The sequence below is a fragment of the Palaemon carinicauda genome, chromosome 13 (assembly GCF_036898095.1).
Source record: "Palaemon carinicauda isolate YSFRI2023 chromosome 13, ASM3689809v2, whole genome shotgun sequence".
NCBI classification, from domain to species: domain Eukaryota; kingdom Metazoa; phylum Arthropoda; class Malacostraca; order Decapoda; family Palaemonidae; genus Palaemon; species Palaemon carinicauda.
The window spans coordinates 28,561,442-28,579,910 of record NC_090737.1 but is presented as its reverse complement, the minus strand read 5'-3'; the positions used below and the strand labels follow the sequence as shown (position 1 = coordinate 28,579,910).

General features: G+C 43.3%; 2 long non-coding RNA genes across 2 annotated transcripts in view; one reads left to right on the top strand and one right to left on the bottom strand.

Annotated features, from left to right (window-relative positions):
• LOC137651916 (uncharacterized) overlaps window positions 1-18,469 on the top strand; it is a 68,192-nt gene that overhangs the window by 15,259 nt on the left and 34,464 nt on the right. Inside the window, exon 2 of the long non-coding RNA XR_011046130.1 lies at window positions 9,255-9,621. This is a non-coding gene — a long non-coding RNA (uncharacterized lncRNA). The remainder of the gene's footprint in view (window positions 1-9,254; window positions 9,622-18,469) is intronic.
• The window catches only part of LOC137651917 (uncharacterized), a 91,643-nt gene that overhangs the window by 52,219 nt on the left and 20,955 nt on the right, over window positions 1-18,469 (bottom strand). The window contains exon 2 of the long non-coding RNA XR_011046131.1: window positions 9,526-9,613. This is a non-coding gene — a long non-coding RNA (uncharacterized lncRNA). The remainder of the gene's footprint in view (window positions 1-9,525; window positions 9,614-18,469) is intronic.

Here is an 18,469-nt window from a genome sequence, read left to right as displayed (position 1 = left end):
TTTCTACTGGATTGGTCTTTTCTGGACTTATATGCATTCCCACCATTCAAGATAGTCAACAAGGTACTGCAGAAGTTCGCCTCTCACGAAGGGACAAGGTTGACGTTGGTTGCTACCCTCTGGCCCGCGAGAGAGTGATGCACCGAGGTACTTCAATGGCTGGTAGACTTTCCAAGAAGTCTTCCTCTAACGGTAGATCTGTTACGTCAGCCTCACGTAAAGAATGTCCATCAAAGCCTCCCCGCTCTTCGTCTGACTTCCTTCAGACTATCGAAAGACTCTCAAGAGCTAGAGGCTTTTCGAAGGGGGCACCCAGTGCGATTGCAAGAGCTAGGAGAGCTTCTACCATTAGAGTATACCAGTCGAAGTGGGAAGTCTTTCGAGACTGGTGCAAGTCAGCATCTGTGTCCTCGTCCAGTACCTCTGTAGCCCAAATCGCAGATTTTCTTTTACATCTGAGAAAGGTTCACTCCCTTTCAGCTCCCACGATTAAGGGCTACAGGAGCATGTTGGCTTCGGTCTTTCGACATAGAGGCTTAGATCTTTCCAACAATAAAGATCTCCAAGATCTCCTTAAGTCTTTCGAGACCTCTAAGGAACGTCGTTTGGCAACTCCTGGATGGAACTTAGACGTGGTCCTAAGGTTCCTCATGTCAGACAGGTTTGAGCCATTACATTCAGCCTCCCTGAAGGATCTCACCCTCAAGACACTTTTCCTAGTGTGCTTGGCTTCGGCTAAAAGGGTCAATGAACTTCATGCCTTCAGTAAGAACATCGGCTTTTCTACAGAAAAAAAGCCACTTGTTCACTTCAACTTGGTTTCCTGGCCAAAAATGAACTGCCTTCTCGTCCTTGGCCTAAATCTTTTGATATTCCTTGCTTATCAGAGATCGTAGGCAACGAACTGGAAAGAGTATTATGTCCTGTTAGAGCTCTTAAGTTCGATTTAGCTCGTACTAAGTCATTACGAGGGAAATCTGAGGCCTTATGGTGCTCAGTTAAGAAACCTTCATTGCCTATGTCAAAGAATGCTTTGTCATATTTTATCAGATTTTTTTTTAATACGAGAAGCTCATTCTCACTTGAATGAGAAAGACCGATGTTTGCTTAAGGTTAAGACGCACGAAGTTAGAGATATAGCAACCTCCGTGGCCTTCAAGCAAAATAAATCTCTGCAAAGTATTATGGACGCGACTTTTTGGAGAAGCAAGTCAGTGTTCGCGTCATTTTACTTAAAAGATGTCCAGACTCTTTACGAGGACTGCTACACACTGGGTCTATTCGTTGCAGCGAGTGCAGTAGTGGGTGAGGGTTCTACCACTACACTTCCCTAATTCCAATATCCTTTTAATCTGTCTCTTGAAATGTTTTTAATATTGTTTTATGGGTTGTTCGGAAGGCTAAGAAGCCTTTCGCATCCTGGTTGATTTGGCGGGTGGTCAAAGTCATTTCTTGAGAGTGCCCAGATTAGGGGTTTGATGAGGTCCTGTTGTATGGGTTGCAACCCTTGATACTTCAGCTCCTGGGAGTCTTTCAGCATCCTAAGAGGATCGCTGGGCTCCGTGAGGAAGACAGACTTACAAGGCAGAGAAATCGTCTAAGTCAACTTCCTTACCAGGTACCTATATATTTTGGTTTTGTTATATTGATAACTGTCAAAATGAAAAAACTCTTAGCTTATACGCTGTAAACATAATTAACTCTGGTCTCTACCCACCTCCTTGGGTGTGAATCAGCTATTATATATTCACCGGCTAAGTTAAATATTTAAAAATGATATTTTAATTATAAAATAAATTTTTGAATATACTTACCCGGTGAATATATAAATTAAATGACCCTCCCTTCCTCCCCAATAGAGACGCAGCGGGACGAGAAGAATTGAAGGTTTTGTTTACATACAAGAGTGGTATCTGGCCGACAGTTGGCGCTGGTGGGCACACCCGCAACCTTCATAGCGATCGCTCGCGAGTTTTTTGAGTGTGTTTTCTGTTGAGCCGCAGAGTTGCAGCTATTATATATTCACCGGGTAAGTATATTCAAAAATTTATTTTATAATTAAAATATCATTTTTCCCCAACTTCTTAATTTTCCATTCTTAGTGCAACAGAGGGGTTTCCCAGCAACCTCTTAATTTTTCCTTCATAGCTAACAGAGGGGATTTTTCCTAACTTCTTAATTTTCCCTTTTTAGTGCAACAGTGGGGTTTCCTGGCAACCTCTTAATTTTTTTCTTTTCAGCTTATTAGATGGTGTTTTATCATAACTTCTTAATTTTTTCCTAGTATATATAACAGCACTAGAAGAGTTGGAAGACCCAGGCCTACATGACTGAGGACTATAAAGCAATAAAGCACGAAGTGGATGATGATGAATGGAGAAGTATTGAATTGAAAGCTCAAGGCAGAGACGACTGGCGAAATCTAACCGAGGCCCTTTGGGTCAATAGGCGTAGGAGGAGATGATGATGATAACAGCAGGGTTTTTCCCCCAACCTCTTGGTTTTTTCCTTATTAGTGCAACAGAGGTGATTTTCCACCTTTAGCACATGGGTTCTGAATGATCTTTCAGGACCCAGTGCTAGGAATTTTGGATTAAATTCATAAATCTAATTCAATCTGAATATTATTTTAGATTTGAAGTATTGTGATTACAAATCGTGTGTCAGGAACTTTTTTTGTGCTTTATATACAGTATGAATTCTATTTAATAAAAATCTGACACTGAAAATTACTAACGTAATAGTTTTACTAGTCTTTTCTTATTCTTGGATATACAATATTTGTATTTTGGAGTTTGAGATCTGGATGGTTAACATCAAAAGATCTGTATGAATTTTCTGTAAAAGGTCTAATATGCTGTACTGTAATATTTTGCTTTAGATATTGAAATGCTCAGAAATTTTTGTTATAGGTTGGTTTCATCTTTTTTATAGCTGTCAATTAATGGAAATTGCTTTATGAACATGGTCATTAACTATTTTTCTATTCTTAAATAACTGGTATAGTATTTAAGTTATTTTTGTTCTGGCACTACTGTACTATATACAAACCTTACGCTCTTTACATAGTATTATTTCGGTGAGGGCGGAAACCAGCTGTTAAAGGTTTTGCAATGTGTAACTACCCTCCGCTAGTTAGCGGGTGGTAGACTAAATACTCCGCTCACACAAGCAGTAGTAAATAATTGTATCTTTTTATTTCAGCTTGGTAACCGTTTTACAATGAAAAGCAACTGGCCTAAAAGTTTAAAAATTCCTTTGCTCTTTCAGATGGTGACCCCAGACTTCCCTTTTCTGTGAACTCTGTTGCTTCCCTTAGCGAAGCAATAGCGCCCACCTCCGAGGGAAGTCTTCCGTACAACGCCTACTTTCCTTTGAGGCTTTCGGGTCTCTCCGTTAAGGTTCCAAGAGTGTAACAGTTTACTGTAGCAATCTCTGCTTCTGCTCAACTTGTTCCTGCAGCTTCGGCATAGGAACGAGAACAGGGCAGACTGGTTCCCTTTGGGATGAACCCAGAAACAAGCTCGGCTAGTCCGCCTCCAGGTGTTGGACAACTTTCCTTTCTGAGGGAGAGTTATCCTCCCCTAGCCACTGTCCAGTAATCTTCCCACTTGCGGGGAGAATTGCCGACAGTGGCAACAGGGGTTGGTCGCCTTTCCTGTGCGCGGAGAGATTGCCTTTGCGTGGGTGATTTTCCCCTCGGGGGGGATTCCTCTGGTGGGAATTGGCTTCGTCCATGCCCCGCTTTTGCTATTTGGAGCAAAGCCCTTCAGAGCTTGGTGATGAAGGGGTCGGTTGATTGCTTTCAGTTCCTGCTCATCGCCGCCTGTAGCCTCAAGAGTACAAAATGAGTATCGTTTGCAACTTCCCTATGGGGTCTTTGCCGCAGGTGGTGATGACTGCTGACCGCTTGCCACCGCCTCTCCCATCTATGAGTCTCGTAGGCTTTAACTCTTTGAGGTTATTGCGACATCGTACCTTTGGGCTAGGTTCTTCGGGACCTGCGTCTCATGTTTTCCACCTCTTATGAGGGAGAAACACTTGTAGGGTATAACACTTAGGGGTTATTTCTTACATCGTGCCTCTTGGGGCACAACAAAGATTATGGAGGTTTGTGAGGCCAAGCCCTTTGGGACCTGTGCTTTATGGTTTTAATCCCTTATGAGGGAGAAATGGCTGTTTTTGAAGTCCAGCATACCCTATTTCCTTCCCCTCCGAGGGCACAATATAAGGCTACTTTCCAACCCCTTGTGGGGGCTAGGATGAGCATGAGTACTTCACAAAGACCTTAGTTTCGCAAAGAAATTATGCCCAGTGTTGCTCACCTACCCACCGAGCTCTAGTGAGGTAGATGTGCGAGCTCTACTGCCTGATGAAGGTCTGCCAGCAACTCAGGTTACTCACCTTAGTACCCATTGAGAGTTTGCGAGACCCTACTTTGGTAGCATGCAGAGCTTCAGCTTACTGTTGCCTCAAGTGTGTGCTACTTTGATAGCGCACACTTACTTTACCTGTATCCATCCTTACAGGTAAGAGTCCACTATCTCCTCGCCAGTGTTTGCTTACGCTCTCCAGCGTTCGTTGACGCTCGACAGAATTTGCTAATGCTCACCAGTGCTTGCTGGTGTTTGCTGGCAAGCCTGGACAAACCTTCCTAGTGTTAGTGTTCCTGGCATTCTGGGCCAACAAACTCTTACATGCGAGACTACGTTTCTTCATGGGAATTTCCTTTCTGGGCCAACAAACTCTTACATGCGAGACTACGTTTCTTCATGGGAATTTCCTTTCTGGGCCAACAAACTCTTACATGCGAGACTACGTTTCTTCATGGAAATTTCCTTTCTGGGCCAACAAACTCTTACATGCGAGACTACGTTTCTTCATGGGAATTTCCTTTCTGGGCCAACAAACTCTTACATGCGAGACTACGTTTCTTCATGGGAATATCCTTTCTGGGCCAACAAACTCTTACATGTGAGACTACGTTTCTTCATGGGAATTTCCTTTCTGGGCCAACAAACTCTTACATGCGAGACTTCGTTTCTTCATGGGAATTTCCTATCCTTGAGGCAGTTTACACAACTACAGGCATTCGCTAACACTCCGTAAAGGCTGGAACAAACTCCTTCAGTTGTGCGCTCGCCAAGACAAAACCCTAGGGTTATTGGTGCAAATACAGTTTACTGCCAATTGCTTGTGACCATTGCATGCCATCTTTGTAACATGTCCTGTTACTCGCCGAGTTTTGTGAAACGTAAACCTTCAGGGTTACTTTCTTCGGTTTGGACTGGAGAGCTCTTCAGAGCATTCGCACAGCAGGCTTGTTAGACATACCCTTACAAGGTTATTTTTTGCAAGCATCTGGTCCCAAGGAAATAGAGTTGACTTCTGTTTACGTTTATGGACAATGGCAAGTAAGTGTTCACTTACAAGGATGCTTGTCCTAGTCACAAGGGGAACAGCCAGAGATTTAATACTGACGTAGGTTTGAACGCTGCGCTGGCTGCATGTACTTTTTGTGGACGCTCACATGTTCATGCTACAGCTCGTCGATGACCAATTTCTTTTGGGCAATAATATTGCGATTCATTGAACATACATTATTCCCACAAGTAGGCTTAGCCTTGTTTTCAAAATCTTACCCAGAGGCAAAGAAGTTGCGCTTGAGTAACCGCATGCGGCCAAACGATCTTTTCGCCGACAAGGAATAGGTACCATCATACAATTAGAACTTCATTCTAATAAATCATTAGCTTCAATGGTTATATTCATTATGGGAAGTTATGTTGTGCTTTACCCCCTAACTTCCTGTAACCAGACATAAGTAGTTTACCCTCAAGTAGGCTCACCCTTTATTCCAACCACTTCTTAATTAACGAGAGTCCGAAACTTCGCATAAGCGAATCTGTTCCCTGAGAAGGAACATTCCAAACTTATGCCAGTTTTGCCAGCCGAAAGCAAAGAAATATGAGTGTTTCCGTCGTTTCTTAGGGGTCTAGATGATAGGGAGAAGGATGTCTTGATTGCGAACGTTGTTCACTGTTCTCAAATTGAGTTCCGTATGAAACAAATCATTTGCACTGCACCCGTATTTTCGTTCCTGCCTCGCTGGTCTGTGTTATTGGTTGTAGATTACATGTTCAATAATGGATTGAAGATACCTCTTAAGCTTGCCTTTTGGAAGTAATTGCTGGCGATCAGTTATTAGCAACCGGTCTCTTGCCCGACAGTGATCTCTTAAGAGATTCTTTGTAATCTCATCTTCCTCTAGGTAGTACTGGCTACTGTGGTATTACCGATCTGTAAGCCTACTTACATGCCCAACTCCCATTTTATTGAAGGCAGTTTGGGGACAGGACTTCCACCCCCCCCCCCCCTCTTACAGATCAGTTGCTGCAACTAATTGTCTCGACATCCATCATCTTGAGAGGTTTACTTGCTAGGCAATATTTCGTCCCCTTTCGAGTAACCTGTAAGAATTGACCTTTCCCTTGAGAGTTAAGGTTATTTGTTCCTCTCTGTGGAACTTGCCAACCCTTTGGGGGGTTAGCAGCAGTCACAATCCGCGGGAAGTGTTCGCTACCCTTCTGGTTAGTTGGCTGACCAGATACCCAGAGCCCATCCCATTTTCCAATAAGCTGGAGGGGAAAGTTTTTCGTCACGGGTGAGTTGTTGGAACATCATGTATCCCGCAGCCTTAATAGCCTTTTACAAGTGCATACTTCCCTCTGTAGGAGCGCATAACACTACCCACCAGGCTGCTGTGGGAGGCAGGTCGTACGGGAGTACAGTACTGTACTCTGATCCATTCCACTTGGGCGTGAGCATATACCCAAGTCTAGTGAGGGAGTCTTGCGCACTCATTCACCGAGCTCTAGCTAGGTGGGTGGGGGAACTCCTCTACCTGACGGAGGTATGCATGCAACTTAGGTTGCCTGCTATCTTAATGGTAAAGGTGGATAATTCACAGGGCTGAACCTTGCTCGGCACTCAAAGAGGGATACAGTACATCGTTCTGTTAACACTCTATACCCAATGATGTCAGACTCCTATGCGAAGGCTCCGCGAGGGAGTGGGCTAACCGGAATACAGTATAGTCGACGAGTCTTGTACAGCATGGCGCACCCTATTTCCTAGTGAGGTGAGTGGATGAGCTCGTCTGCCTAACTTAGGTGTGCACTCCACCTTTGCTACGCGCATACAGGAAGCATCGTTTAGAGTAGAGATTTTGTCCAGAGGAAAGGTGAGTTCTGCCTTGCTGGTGCGCTCGGCGTGCAGGTAGAACAGCACACAGGTGGACTACATATTGCCTGTGTTAGCTGAGAAGGGTGTACGTTCAAATGCACCTTATCAGCCCTCGCCTCACCAACGCTTTCCTCGCAGTCGGTCTACTTTTGCGAGAGGAACTACAGGCGCCTTTGCAAAGGAAGTTAGCTTTTCCTTCACAGGCCGATCACTGGGTCAGACATGTGGACGGTCCCCTCTTTCTTAGAGAAGTTGAGCACAAGGTAGGGCACGAGGACACATCCTGTCGTGCCCTCCCATTCCATGGTACCTCACTTAAGCCAAGGAAACAGGCTCATGGTGTTCAATTGGGAACAATCTTATTCTCAAGAGACACCCCTGGTTCCTGGACTTTGTCCAGGCAGTCCCAGGATTGACCAATCATCCTTCAATTTTCCAGCCTCAATAAGGTAACACAGGATACAGATCAGTTGGAACTGTGCCCAGTCAGGGCGCTAAGGAAATACCTGAAGCGCACCAGACCTTTCAGACCACATCTCCGTCATCTCTTCCTTAGTACCAACAAGGTAAAGGAGAGAATCTCTCGCAACACCATGTCTTTCTGGCTCAAGAAAGTTATTGTGAGAGCTATTCACAGAGACCCAGAGGCAGCACAACCCAAAGCCCATCAAGTTAGGGGAGTGGCTGCCTCACTGGCGTTAAAGTGAAATTTCTCAGTCTCCCAAGTCTTAAGAGGTGGGGTCTGGAAACGCCAATCTATATTCACCGCTCACTATTTGAGCGACGTGACACATAGGTCTCTAGACACCTTTTCTGTAGGGCCTATTGTGGCAGGTCAACAGGTGCTTTAACTACCTTGCGCCCTTTCAGGGGACAGTAGCCATTGGTTGAGGATCCTGAGTTACACTAGGTTTTAAGTAGCACATCCATCTATCTTCTTCGTTTCCTTCTCCCTCCTATCTGGGGATCCTAGACTGTAGCCAGTTTCAGCTTGGCTCGCCAATGGAAATAAGGTATGAAACTCATCTGATTCCTCTTACAGGGTTTAAGCTATACTCGTGGTCATGAGGTTTCCCCTTTTCAAGGTCAGGGGAATCCTAAGTATGAAGGGGTCCGAGTCAAATGTTCCTGAACCACTTCATCCTGAAACATTTGTTTCCACGAAGCTACAAACTTTCAGTTATGCCAAGATTATGTGGATCTACAAAGAAAGAAGATTTACAGGAGATTTTTTCCTCAGAGTCTAGTCTGAGGACTATCTTCCCTATGAATAGGGAACTCCTTGGCCACCCTAGCCTCAGGACTGTCTCCTTTAGTAAAGAATGAGGGTTTGTATCAATGTAGGAACAAATGACAAACTTATAACAGAGTTTGTATTTTTCCTAACATACAAACCTGAATTCTTTACACAAATCTTCCCTCCATCATCACCCACTAAAATATTCCTAGCTGGAATATTGAAGGTAAACAGTAGCTACCGACTGGCGGTCCCCCACCGCTAACAGGTGGATAACTACCTGCCCGGTCGTTAAAGACCTTGTTAAGGTTTTTCTGATGTATTTTCCAGCTTGCGCTAGAATATCTATTATAGCAAAGAGTTCGGGTTTGTATGTTAGGAAAAATACAAACTGTTATAAGTTTGTCATTCTTCCAAACTATGCAAACCTGAAACTATTTGCACATACTGGTCCCTCCATCACCTTCCCCCAGAATTCGTGCTGCAGCTGCAAAGTGACGAATGTTTACTAGTGCTTGTGTGAGCGGGATGTCTAGTCTAACCCCCCCCCCCCCCTCCCCTTGCTAACTAGCAGAAGGTAGTTACTCCTCGCAAAATCTTTAACAGCTGGTTTCAGCTATCACCAAAATAATACTCCCATGTAAAGAGCTTCAGGTTTGTATCATTAGGAAAAATGTGAATTATTCCAAATTTATCATTTTAGTTTTTTTTTTTTTCAAAAATATGTTTAATAAACATAAAACAGTCACTCACAGTTGTTTTTTTATTACAGGTACGGTTCTGGTTGTGGTATAGCACTTAACAAAATTGGAAGAAAACTTTTGATATCAGCATTTTCTATTACCGCGCATTATCCAAGAATCATTTACTACAAGTAATTTTGCTGTTTATCACAGTAGCTACATAGAAAAGTGTAATTTGCTCAAACCCTTTTACGGTAAAAACTCCATCAGGGCTCCATATTTGATATATATTTTTATAGCTTTTTTTCTGAGCAGTGATTGAACAATAATTAATGCTGGCGAAACTTTTACTGGAAATACCTCATTATGGATGGAGACGGAGGAACTCCACGCCGAGTAGTAAGAGTACCTCATTCAAGATCGTCCGTAAGAGATCGAGTCCCTCTGTCTGAAAAGGTAAGGAAATATCTTTTTTTAAATTATTTTTTTCATCTTAAACTTTCAACTGCACTCCAAGGTAATTAAAAACGTGTTACAGACGACATTTAGTTAACAGATGTTAATTACATAATTGACAGGTATGTATCTATTTGGGATCATTAGATAGTGATGTTAGCTATTAACTCTGCTGGTCATCAGAGAGATAATAATTGTCTATAGTTTGACATGTTATCTGTTTTGAAATGTAATTAATTTTAAAATGTTCTCATTCTTGATGCCTCATCATTTTTCATTTGTGAGTTCACATGGCTACTCACTGGTGCCTTGTAATCTGAAGAGACAACTTTCAAACTATGTTACTGTTATCCGTGTACAGATTAGTGTCCTGTTTTTCAAACAGCTTTGGTAATCCTTGACATTTGCACCCTTAATCAGTTTCATATAGAATTGTAGTAAAACATGTTTGAATTGGCACAACTGTATATTGTAAATTAAGATTCTGCTTGTTGACTGCAGTTAAGTTGCAGTATTTGATAAAGGAGTATCTACTGTATAGTAAAGTGGGGAATTTTTGATTGCTGGATAACCATTGTGCTGAGCTCATGCAAGCAAACTTTTAATTGCTGATGCGGGCAACCATGGGGATTTCTCTTCCACTTTTCCAGAAGTGTCCCCTGTGCGTGTCCTGCATGTATCCTCTCAACATACTCTTTAGTGTACTCCCTGTCAGTCTACGGCTGTACGCCATGTGTCTCCTCATACACTGCCTTTATCCTTGGAGGGAGCCTATTGCTCTCCATCAAGGTATGGTTTTTTGTCAGTCCCTCCTGATACCCCATGGGATCCTACAGGTCCAGCTCCCCCGCAGAGGGAAATAGTGTTTTATTCTCCTAGAAAATTTTGTCATTGTGGGGCTTCTGTTCAGCAGTGCATCCGCACTCCTACAAACAATCCTCCCTGCCCTCTTTTCTTTTCTACAAAGCCTCTGAAACGCATCCGCCAGTATATCCACAACGTGAATATGTGATATGTGCACTGTCTGATCTCGCAGTGTATCCAAAAGAATGAAGAATGTGCCATGCGCCTTACTGCTCGCACACCACATGAACATGCTGCCGCCATTAGGTGTCCTCCTGTTGGCACGCCTCCTGAATGGGCCACCACTGCTACACATCCTTCTGCTGAGCACGCCGTTGTTATTTCTCATGTTTTACCTTTTTTCACAGCTGCTTATTGTTCTGGGAACCCTCCGGCTTTCAGGACTTTGCCCTCTTCTCCAGTAGCCACTTTGGAGGATGGCAAGCATTCATCAGTGACTTACCCGGCACAGTCTTCAGACCATAGAAATAAGAAATGGAGTGCAGAGCGGTATCCTCCATTTCCGAAAGTTATTCATCCTGCTTCTCAGCGTTGTGCTTCACTAGCACATACGTGTCAGAGATCTAGCTCTTCTTCAGAGGTTGCTTTTCATAAACATAGACTCAATCCCTAAGTCGAAGGCTCGGAAAAGACTGATTTTTCTAGAAGAGATTCTGATTATTCTAGAAGAGATTACAGATTACACAAATCTAGTTTGTCTCATTCCTCAGTTAAGAAAGAGGTAAACAGTCCTTTTCTTCCACCATCTTATGAACCTATTTCACCTGAATGTGATGCATCTAATTACCAGTCTTTTCACTCTCCATCACTCTCCTCAGCTTATACGTGTGAGGTTCACTAAGAGGGTAAAGATGTCCTCAAGATGTGTAAAATCCCAGGACATTTCCTAAGCAGGAATCAACTCCTTCAGTGTCTAGGCCTAGAATCATGTCTCCAGTCCCTTCCTCCCTTATTGCTACTGTATAGACGATTCTCCAGACCAGCCTCTGAAGCAGATTCTTTAGAGGTAAGGTGTTGCTCCCCTGGAAGTCCCAGCTTTTGGACCAGGGGAAACATCCTCCATTATGAAAATAATGAGTCTTATTCACCGTAGCAATAGACTTGTCAAAGCAAACCGTGCTCCAGTTGTTGGGAGATGCTGTTTCATCATTGGCTTCTTTCCAGACACCCATGAGTGCCCAGCACAAGTTTGACATTTGTCTTTCAGATCAAGTTGGAAGTACTTTGGCTCAAATCAATAAACAAATTTCAGATGTGGAAAATTTCCTCAAATCAGACAGGTTGTCAAGGTTGCTTTCTCATCAAAGGAAGTTTCAGGCTCCCACAAGAGCACATCCAAATCTGCTGCCTATTGACCTGGATGTAGCTGTCCTGATGCAGGACTTCTAGTGATTGCCTTAATCAACAAACAGCTACCTTTTCTTACTGAGTTGCAGAATTTGCAGTCTGCAGCTATATCAGCTTTTCAGGTCTGCTATTAGCTCGACCACTGGTCAAGGGTAGTGTTCCTCTACGCTATTTCTGAGAACATGTTGGAAGCTGATGTTCGAAAACAGTATGAGGAACTTGCTTGCTCTGGAGCGAAAGCTCTTGAATACATTTTTCACCAGTGCCCATTCATCTGACGAAATTCCACCCCCAAAGAAGTGGATACTGTCACTTCCAAGTTTGCCCGACATATGGCTTCCAGGGATACGTTGGCCCCTAGGGATACCAACGTTATCGATCACCCGACCTTATTCCCTCCTGCATAAGTGGCCACAGCAGTAGAAAAGTGGGAGAAGTCTAGTCAGGCTTCCTTTTTCTGGAGAACAGCTGCAACCCTCTTCTCTGCTTCTTCCCCAGCTATGCCTCAACGTTCTTCACTTAAACAAGCTCCCTTTCTTTAAGCAAAAGGAAAATCCTTGTCCTCCTTTTGTTGCAGAGGCTATCCTTCCTCTCAAAAGAGTATAGGACATCGGGGTGCCTGTTAGGACGGGTTGTACCCTGACCTACCACCTACAAAGTCACTGGGCAAAGTGGCAGTTTTACAGGGCATAGCCCTCAGCGGTAGAAGTACTCTGTTCAGGGTATATCCCGTTCATGGACTGTCACCCTCCTCTAACTCAGACTCTGATGATCTCATCTTTCTATTCATGGGGATCCCAGAAAGACCTTTTACAGAAAGAAGTAATAAAGATGCTTGAGAAGAATACTTTTAAAGAAGTCTGTGACAGGTTCACAGGTTTCTTGAGCTACCTCTTCCTAGTGGATAAACTGATGGGAGGTTGGAGACCTATCTTAAACTTTTTCCGCTTGAACCGATTCATTTTCCAGACCCAGTTCAAATTGGAAATCCCCATCACAGTCATCCAGGCCATTCAATTGAACAACTTCCCCTTGTCCATCGACCTTCAGTACGCATACTTCCAGATCCCAGTCCATCTGAGATGCATTAAGTATCTGCGTTTGACCTTCTGAGGAAAGATTTTTGAGTTTCGAGTGCTGTGCTTCGGCCTGTTGACAGCTCCACAGGTCATTACTTGTCTCTTCACTTTAGTCTCCTCATGGGCACACGCCATGGGAATCAGACTCATGCATTACCTGGATGATTGGCTATTACTGGCGGATTCAAGAGCAAAGCTTCTCTGCCACCGGAAGCTTCTCAAATTTTGCTGCGTTCTGAGGATCCAGTTAAATTATGAGAAGTTGAGTCTTGACCCCCAGTGTTGTCTATGGTACATTTGCATGAACATAGACTCGGTTCAAGCCAGAGTGTTTCATCCAGAGACAAAATTTTGTGGTTCCAGCAAATTATAGCACCTTTCCTTGAGAAAGACTTCATACAAGCTCACCTTTGGCAGAAGCTTCATGGACATCTTGCCTCACTTGAGAAACTAGTGACCTTTTGGAGGATCATCTCTGCTCCGTTCAGTGGTCACTAAAGTCCCATTGGTCTCAATCGACCAGCCTTCCATCTGCTCTTCTTAGAGTTCCTCAAGATATAAAACTAAATCTCTCTTGGTGGATCAAGGAGGAGAACCTGTTAGTCGGAATACCCCTATAGGGTCATCCTCCGGACTTCCTCCTGTTCTCAGATGCTTCTCGTCGAGGGTGGGGAGCCCACCTCTGAAAGGAACAAGTGCCAAGGATGTGGATGGAGGAAGAAAAGTCATTCCATATAAACTACCTGGAATTGAAGAAAGCTAACTAGCGTTGCTCTACTTCACAGAAACCATCAAAGGTTACTCAGTAGTGTTGACGAGCGCCAACTCGATTGTAGTGACATGTCAATAAGCAAGGAGGCTCTGTGGCTCACCTCCTTTGCCAATTAGCAGTGGAGATGTAACACTGTGCCAGTGGAAATGCTGTCCAACTTGCAGTATATTTCATCCTATTGAAAAGCAATGGGATAGCAGACAATCTGAGCCAAGTAGGGATGATAGTTAGTTCAGAAAGGTCTTTGAATATTTAGTGGTGAGGGGTCTCCTGATTTTGTGGGATTCCCCGATAAGCGATATGTTTGCCACACACCTAAACCACTAGCTAGCAGTGTATTGTTCTCCAGTCCTGGATCCAGCAGCAGTAATGGAAGATGCAATCTAACACCCTTGGGACAGGATAGCTGTCTACGCTTTTCCCCGGTTCTGTCTAGTTTGCCAGGTCTTGAACTAAATTAAACTGTATCAAGATCTAAGAGTAACGTTTCTATCGCCAAAGTGGCCTCCTGTGAAGAGGTAGCCGAATCTTTTAGACCTGCTCACAGAAGTTTGAAGAGCCCTTCCAGCCTGGCCAAATCTTCTATGACAACTTCATGTGAGAAAGTTCCACGAAACGGTTCATTGACTGTCTCTTCACGGCTAGAGGTTATCGAGCATCTCCTAAAGAAAGGTTTTTCGGAACTGACTGCGAAAAAACTTTCGGGATACCCCAGCAAGTGTTCCGCAGCAATGTGCCAGGAAAAGTAGTCCCTCTTCTGTGATTGGTGTTATATAAGTGGCATTGTTCCACTCGAATTCCATTATTCTTCTAATTGTGGATTTTTTACTTTTCCTACGGGAAGAGAAACTTGTCTCAGTCATGGTGGTGAAAGGATATCGCTCAACTTTGAGCCAGGTATTTAGACTGAAAGGAATCAATCTCTCCTGCTCGGAACTTTCAGCCTTGATTAGAAGTTATGAGCAGTCGTGTCCATCGTCGGAAATCAGACTCCCAACTTGGAGTGTGATCAAGGTTCTAAGGTCCCTAAAGATGGCATCTTATCCCCTTGTAAGGCTATATATAGAGATCTAACTTTAAAGACAGTATTCCTCCTAGCTCTGGCCTTATCACAATGGATGAGGGAGTTTCATGGTCTATTGTATCTTGTATCACACTCCAAGAAATCTGTCATTTGTATTTGTACCTGAATCTATAACTAAGACCCAAATCCATCTATTAATGTCAATCAGTTTGACTCCTCTCTTTCATCAATCAATGAAGTAACTGATGACTTGGACAGATTGCTACTATGTCCTGTGTTTACTAAAAGAGGACTACGCCCTGCTGTCCAGGTATTCCCAATCTGTTTGTGAGTACCGGGCAAAAGAACAAAAATGTAACCAAGAACATGATATCATTCTGGTTACGTGAGACAATAATGAAAGCTTATAAACCTTCAGGAGAACCTTCTACTGTAATCCTTCCCAAAGCGCATGATATCTGTGGAGTTGCTGCAACCCTAGCATTCCAAAAGAACCACTTAGTAGCACAGGTACTTAGAGCGGTTTTCTGGAAGAAACTGACTACCTTCATTGCTCACTGAAGGATTATTCACAGAGGTCCTTAGATACTTTCTCTTTGGGTACTGTTGTAGCTACCTAGCAATTGGTGTAAAGGCTTATGCTCCTGCAGGATGGCTAGTGTTGTGTCACAACATTAGTTACTTCTACATTTTTGTACTGGGATGAGAGTTGAATGGCTGCTCTTTATGAGAGTTGAATGGCTGCTCTTTTTCCTCTCATCCGGTTCTCCCTCCTTTGAGAGTAGCTTTGCTGATGGGACACTTATGCAAGTAAGCAGTGATGAAATTTATGCAAATCATTTCAATCATATTTTGGCTTTTCTTACACCAAGTATTACCCTCTTGTCGGGCCGTGACTGTTGCTTATATTTAAGTTACATAAGGCTTAAATGTCATGCCCCTCGCCTCTTGTCAGACCCAGTCATGATCATTCTGGGCGAAGGGTCAGACAGACGCCTTGTTTGTCATTGGAGACTTTCTCTCTCTTAAAAAAAAGATTTCCCCAATACCCTCAATAAATGACAAAGGTTAGTTTCTGCACAGGAACAAACTACAAATTTTAGAATATTTTTTTTTTCCTTAGCTATATAAACCTGCCTCAGCCACCCCACAAGTCCCAACAGAGACAGAATGAGCCCACACGGCTAACATCAGCACACCAAAGCGCATGGTGGGCCCATGATGTTGCCAGACATTCGATAAATCTTCAATGTGGTCGTAATAAAGCGGCTTAGGTTTGCAAAGCTAGGAAAATACAATTATTTTAAAATTTGTAGTGTTTAAGTAAATTGTGCCTTAAAGCGTTTTGGTCGTTGACTGTAATAAAGTTTTAGAGTTCAGCTTATCTAGATATGAAATATCAAAGGAATTCTGCTTTTGAATAGTTTGAGAAACTATAGAGATTCCTCCTTTTGAGTGATTCTTGAAGTTATTTTCATAAACTATTGGTTTGGGTACATGGTCTCAGTACCAAAAATATTTGGTAGGTTAAATGTTGTTTTGTGCTTCCTTTAATGATCAAGAGAGAGGTACCATTTATCTCCTCCAATCCCTCTCTCCCTCTCCTGTTATCCATTTTTTATACCACTTTACTTATAAAGGGATTTTGACGTAGGAAAAATCTATTTCTGGGCGAGGGACCTGTGCCGCCCAGTGAATAAGCTCCATTTAGCACTTATTCTTAGGTAATTTACTGCTAAATATACCAGAGAAAAAATGTAAAGGAGTGCTAGGTTAACTAGCTCGCTCACCTATTGGTGTCGGTATAAAATTGGGCGTATATTCCAGAGGTCCCGCACTATTTAGATTAATCCACGACAGAGAACCCCAATAGAGGAGAGCCGTTCAACCTCACTCGGTACTACTACAATGCATCCGCTCAGAACCCAACTCCTTAGCACCCAAAGTTTGGGGACTCCAAGGGAGAGGAGCTGGGAGGGTTCACTGGGCGGCACAGGTCCCTCGCCCAGAAATAGATTTTTCCTACGTCAAAATCCCTTTTCTGGGCTCGAACCTGTGCCGCCCAGTGAATCTATACAAGAGAAAAATGTCACCAAACTTGCAAAATAAAGGAAAAAACATAAGCGTAAGAGAAATACAGGATGCTTTAATCAGAGATGAGTACCAAAAAACAATTATAAGGGTATCTTAAATATGAACATAAATCCAATAAGGTAGGTATAATAATGCCGTGAGTGATAATATATACAGATACTCAGGAGCATAAAATTTACAAATATAATAACAGTATTCAGGTGCGAGACCAACGAATACAATAGGGTATAAATGAGGCAGGTAAGAGGGAGAGATAAAGAGTCAAGGCATTAACCTGTGAGTTACTCGGGAGTAACTACGCTCCCTGCGGCTACTGTAGAAAATTTTAGGGCTTCCAAATGTTTAAGGTAGTGTTTCTTGAACACTGACGGTGATTTCCACCCTGTATACCTGGAAAGGTCTGTAAAATTCATGTGGTGAAAGAAGTTCACCGAGGTGGCAACCGCCCTGATATCATGTGCAAGAGGAAAAGAGTCAGGGTTAGCTTGTTTAATAAAATACAAAATTTGTTGCCTGATCCCTTTAATAGTAATGGTACCGCCTTGTTCTCTAACGAATAGAGGCCCCGAGGAGTTAGAGGAGGTCCGGGATAAATAAGACCTAAGAGTAGTGACAGGGCACAGCGACGGATCTTGCGTGAGGGGAACAATTTTCCAGGAGGTCCATCTGTTTTGAGGGTCTTCATTCTTAGCCAAAAAGAATTTGTTAGGAGAAAGAAGGACCTCTCCTGAAGGCAGAAAGTCAATATGACCCGGGTCTCTCGACAAGGCTGCCAATTCAGAAATTCTTGCCCCGGAAGCCAAGCTCACTAGGAAAAGTGTTTTCCTGAGAAGGGGCATGTAATCACAAGAACTGTTAATGGTATCAGAAGCCAATTTGAGTACGTCATTAAGGAACCAGGTCACCGGGGTAGGACGAGTAACCGGTTTCAGTCTGGCACAAGCTTTCGGAATTGAAGCTAACAAAGAGTCGGTTAAGTCTATGTTAAAACCCACTAGGAAGATCTTTTTCAGAGCCGATTTAATAGTGGTGATAGTATTGGCTGCCAGACCTGATTCTAATAAAGATCTAAAGAAAGTGACTGTAAGGTTCAAGTTCATACAGTTCACGTCTGAGTCTATTAAAAATTTTGCCAACTTTTTAACTGCAGAGTCATACTGGCGGATGGTGGAATCCCGTTTATCCGATTCTAGGAACAAGGTGTTTTGAGGATCAATATTGGCACCATGCATAGCCGCAAACTTCATAAAGTCCATAAAGTTAGGGCGCTCTGAATGTTTGAGAAAGCGTACACAACGCGTGTTTGTACTATCTGAGACAGAACCGGATTGGGTATCGGGTGAGGGTATAGTCTCAACTCCCGCAGGAGAGGATACCAGTTGCTCTTGGGCCAGTTGGGTGCGACCAAGGCTACTTGTCCCTTGAAGGATCTCAGTTTGTCTAGAACTTTCAGTAAAAGATTCACCGGGGGAAAGAGATAAATCTTTTCCCAGTTGTCCCAATTCTGTGACATGGCGTCTGTGGCGTAAGCCTGAGGGTCTAGATTGGGAGCCACATATACTCTCAATTTGTGGTTGGATTCCGTGGCGAAGAGGTCCACTTGGAGACCGGGAACCTGAGAGAGAATCCACCGAAATGACTTTAGATCGAGTGACCATTCCGATTCTA